The sequence below is a fragment of the Alosa pseudoharengus genome, unplaced genomic scaffold (assembly GCF_046254945.1).
Source record: "Alosa pseudoharengus isolate Yale_2024_CS ecotype anadromous, Long Island Sound unplaced genomic scaffold, YU_APseudo_1.1 YU_APseudo_1.1_scf_21, whole genome shotgun sequence".
Taxonomy (NCBI): Eukaryota; Metazoa; Chordata; class Actinopteri; order Clupeiformes; family Clupeidae; genus Alosa; species Alosa pseudoharengus.
This window is the reverse complement of record NW_027468674.1, coordinates 292,501-297,500: the sequence shown is the minus strand read 5'-3', so window position 1 is coordinate 297,500 and position 5,000 is coordinate 292,501. Positions and strand designations below refer to the sequence as shown.

General features: G+C 41.4%; 1 protein-coding gene across 4 annotated transcripts in view; it reads left to right on the top strand.

The window, feature by feature from the left end:
* The window catches only part of LOC143137405 (1-phosphatidylinositol 4,5-bisphosphate phosphodiesterase delta-3-A-like), a 135,450-nt gene that overhangs the window by 51,625 nt on the left and 78,825 nt on the right, over positions 1-5,000 (top strand). The gene's annotated exons all lie outside the window — the stretch shown is intronic.

Genomic DNA, 5,000 nt, shown 5'->3' with positions numbered 1-5,000 from the left:
CAGCTAGCAGTCATGAGAAGTTCGCTTGCTAACAGAACATAAATATGCTGCCCAGAAACCTTGTGAATAGTTTTTTTATTTACTACACTAACGAGGTTGAAATATAGCCTTTGCCTACAGCATCTCCTTAACAGTAATGTTAACAAAATGACAGCATTCATATGACAAAGGAAAATGAATTCGGTCACTCAAGACTGTGCCACAGCAACCAGTGTAGGCTACAGTCCTACCCAATAGGCCTACTCAAAGCAGATAGCGTTGTCTGACGGTCGAGTGGGTTAATGCACGTATTTCCAGAACAGACGTCTGCAACTTTCAGGCAGTTCTGAGTTCGAGTCTAGGCAGGAGTAATGATGCAACGGTTTTCCTTTAGAAATCTTTTATTGAATCTAAGTTGTAGCCTACTACAGACATTCGATGAGGTGTTCTGCAATGAGTCTGTTTTTAACCCAGCTAAAAGATAGCCCAGTAAATTAACTAAACTTATCCCAGTAGCAAACTTAAAAGATAGCCCAGTAAATTAACTAAACTTATCCCAGTAGCAAACTTAAAAGATAGCCCAGTAAATTACCTAAACTTATCCCAGTAGCAAACAGTTTTTCTGGGTGTAGGCTACTTTGAAACTTCTGCGGGGTAACGGGAGCATTTGTTTTTAAAACATAGGCCTAACTTGCATCTTTCCATTTCAACCATTATTAGGCCTAGGCCTATTGTTATCATTTTTTGCAAGGTGTTGCTCCTGGCATAACTTGTTTATAAGACGTTTGGTGATTAATTGATAGCTGTTTTGGGACACGTTAAACTTTCTTTATACACGGGTTTCCCGTTTACCAACAAAACTAGATGCGCGCACAGCCGTGGGGCAGAAGACGGTTGGTGGCCGTCCACAACGTTATAAACTTAACCTAAATAGTTGGCTGCTGTAAGCTACAATCGGATTTTATTGTATACCCCTGTTGTCTCAATGATAATAACATCTCATTTCAGACTATATTTCAAAGTTTGCCGTTCATTTGCATTATTAATATAACATCGTATTTTGTCATTTTTGGTGAAGACATGCAACCATCGTGATTTCAAATTGGTGCAGTTTTCAGCACAAAAACTCATTTTATTCTTTTGCTCTTTTGCATTGCTCTATGCTGTTCTATGGTGCTTTCTGCCTCTTGGTTGCTCACGCATGTTTTCGTGACGTTGCATAGAAATCCATGTATAATGAGCGCATAAAACGACTTGTTGACGTTTTGGGACATTAAGCTACGTTAAGCTTTTTCACGTTAAGGATTGTATGTCCTTAATTTATTTATATATTTAGGATACTTGCGCAAACCCTGGATACTTTTATTGCCACACAACAATATTGGTGGTATTTGTTGTTACATTAGCTTCAAAAAGCACCGCTTCAGAAAGCTGCACTGCTTGTGAAAGAAGGGGGTGGGGAGGGGAGCTTGCAGCCAAGCCATGATGCTCAATGATTTGCAAATAGCCTATAGTCTTCTGCTAGGTTGCATGTAGCCTACAGTTTTACTGTACATGTTTTCAGCCTTTATTGGTTAAATGACCATTTTAATTACGAAAATATTTCTTAACTTCAAAAACTCAGGGCTGTATTTTGGGTCACCAGCGCATGGCGTAAAGTTCGTTATTCACCGGCGCGAAGTTGAATTTGTATTTTGCACCTTTATTTTTTAAGCATTGCGCCCAGGGGTGTGGCAATTAACAACCTAGGGAGGGACCTGGCACGTTGTCTAAAAATCGCTATCATACACCACCTAAACCTGGTCAGAAGTCAATGGCGAGTTGTTCATATGCTATTTTAAGAGCGCATGTCAACAGTCATATTGGCAGGTGCACGCACCATCCTTCTATCATTCATGAACGCACACCAGTGCACGTCCATGCAAAGCATTACAACTTGCACGATTACAATGGTAAACATAATTAGAATAAAGATATTATGAAATACTGTACATCTCATGATGAGTAGTTATTCACCATCATTTGCAAATTGGTAATGACGGTTAAATGTGATTAGGGGAGAGGCGAGAGACACGTATGGAGCACAGCTGAAGATGCACTGTCACGAGATATAAGCAACTCCTCTGCAGGATAAATGTTGTTTTATTCAGTCATTTGAGCAACATTAGGGTAAGTGTTGCTTTTTCCAGCCTATGTTTTTGATGGTAACCCATTGTCAGTCAATAGTGAAAGTAACTGCATATAACTGTCTTGTCGTTGACTGACTCCTTGGTGAAGTTAGTTTCACTTTGCCAATGAGTTCAAATAGACGAGTGCAAATGCGTGAAGGCTATGCTAGGTTTTAGTAAAGCATGGTTTAAGAATGACTATTCCATACGGTCTCGCAAGCAGCCTCCTTCAAATGCGCCGTTGAATGCCAAAATACCGATGCATTTATTTGACATATCGCGCGTTGCGCCGTTAAAGGGAATGACAGATGTCATTCTCATTGGTTTAAAATGATGTTACGCCCCAAACACACCCATATGACTGATTAAAAGACCTAGGAACACCTTGTTACGCCATGCGCTCCACTTTTGAGAACGAAACCCCTCCCAATGAGAACTGGACATCCTACTAAATTTGAATAGACTTTTGACGAGTGACGATGCACTTTAGAATGTCATGATAGGGCCCTCAGTGTCTAAAGCTCAGTGTCATTCAGACTCAACCCTCTTGTTGCTTTGATATCTTTTTCGTTGTCGTTTGAACGTCGGCAAGCAGGCATGTTGCGGTTGCAATTTAAGTGAAATTTCTACAGTAGGCCTACAATATCCGGCCGCTCCAAGACACTGTCATTCTCCGTGTAGCCTACACTGGACATGCAAAGTGTTCTTTACCCAAAGCATACAGTAGGCCTATGCATTCTCTGTCTATGATCTGCAGGGTTAGGGCCTTCTCGACGAGGAGATTGCTGGTCCGCGGATAATTTCCGGCACAATTAAACGGTATCATTGAACCGCGGCCGAAAGAAAAAGAAACTAAACATTTCCCAGAATAGGAAACATTTCTTAATTTATTGTTATCAAATAAAGAGGCATAGTATTAGAGGGTAGTGGTGTGAGCGCTCATTCTTGTATGTGCGCATCTGTGTAAGTTAAACAGTCACCACTGGAGATGTGGAGAACATAGGTAGCAGCAACAAACAACGTAGCCTTTTTAAAACAACGAACGAAGCGGACTCATGCTGTCCATGAAAAGATACTGGCTAGATCTTGTTAGGCATGTTTAAGTTAGGCTAATGAACATGTTGCATTCTAGCTTGATTATGTCATTCTTTAAGTAGCCTGTCTCCAGTTTTCCTCAATTTGACTAATTAAGAAGCTATAATATATTTGACCGGCATATCATCAAAATGTCCGGAAAACGAAAACTCTGCCGGTCACTTTGACCGCCATCATTTTTTTCTAGTGGAAACTCTGGTAGTTATTGCAGACCTTTGTGGTGAGTTTGTACCTCTAAAATGACTCTATTGCTGAAATCAGTTCGTCTCTGCTCTTGGGTTTGGCCTCGCAGCGAATATATCGTTTCATCGAAGCCCAGACTAACTCTATGGAGTTCAGATCCGGCGACTCTGCCGGTGTTGGCACCCAGTTGATCCCCTCACTCTGAATGCAGGCTCCTAATCCACACTGTAGTTCTAACTGTAGTCCTAATCCACACTGTAGTTCTAACTGTAGTCCTAATCCACACTGTAGTCCTAACTGTAGTGCTAACCCACACTGTAGTCCTAACCCACACTGTAGTCCTAATTATAGTCCTAACCCACACTGTAGTCCTAACGGTAGTCCTAACTGTAGTCCTAACCCACACTGTAGTCCTAACTGTAGTCCTAACCCACACTGTAGTCCTAACTGTAGTCCTAATCCACACTGTAGTCCTAACTGTAGTCCTAACCCACACTAAAGTCCTAATTGTAGTCCTAACCCACACTGTAGTCCTAACTGTAGTCCTAACCCACACTATAGTCCTAATTGTAGTCCTAACCCACACTATAGTCCTAATCCACACTGTAGTCCTAACTGTAGTCCTAACCCACACTATAGTCCTAATTGTAGTGCTAACCCACACTGTAGTCCTAACTGTAGCAGTGAAATTAAACACTAGCAGTGAAATCATAATCCACACTGTAGTTCTAACTGTAGTCCTAATCCACACTGTAGTCCTAACTGTAGTGCTAACCCACACTGTAGTCCTAACCCACACTGTAGTCCTAATTATAGTCCTAACCCACACTGTAGTCCTAACGGTAGTCCTAACTGTAGTCCTAACCCACACTGTAGTCCTAACTGTAGTCCTAACCCACACTGTAGTCCTAACTGTAGTCCTAATCCACACTGTAGTCCTAACTGTAGTCCTAACCCACACTAAAGTCCTAATTGTAGTCCTAACCCACACTGTAGTCCTAACTGTAGTCCTAACCCACACTATAGTCCTAATTGTAGTCCTAACCCACACTATAGTCCTAATCCACACTGTAGTCCTAACTGTAGTCCTAACCCACACTATAGTCCTAATTGTAGTGCTAACCCACACTGTAGTCCTAACTGTAGCAGTGAAATTAAACACTAGCAGTGAAATCAAATCATAAGATTTTAGATCCAGCTAGGGTTTACTCTATGTGTAATGTGAATAATGTGTGGGTGTGTGTGTGTGTGTGTGAATAATGTGTGTGTGTGTGTAATGTGTCGGTCTGTGTGTGCATGTGTGTGTAATGTGTGTGTGTGTATGTAATGTGTGTGTGTGTGTGTAATGTGTGTGTGTGTATGTAATGTGTGTGTGTGTGTGTAATGTGTGTGTGTGTATGTAATGTGTGTGTGTGTGTGTGTGTAATGTGTGTGTGTGTGTGTGTGTAATGTGTGTGTGTGTATGTAATGTGTGTGTGTGTGTGTAATGTGTGTGTGTGTGTGCATGTGTGTGTAGTGTGTGTGTGTGTGTGTGTGTGTGTGTGTGTGTGTGTAATGTGTGTGTGTGTATGTAAT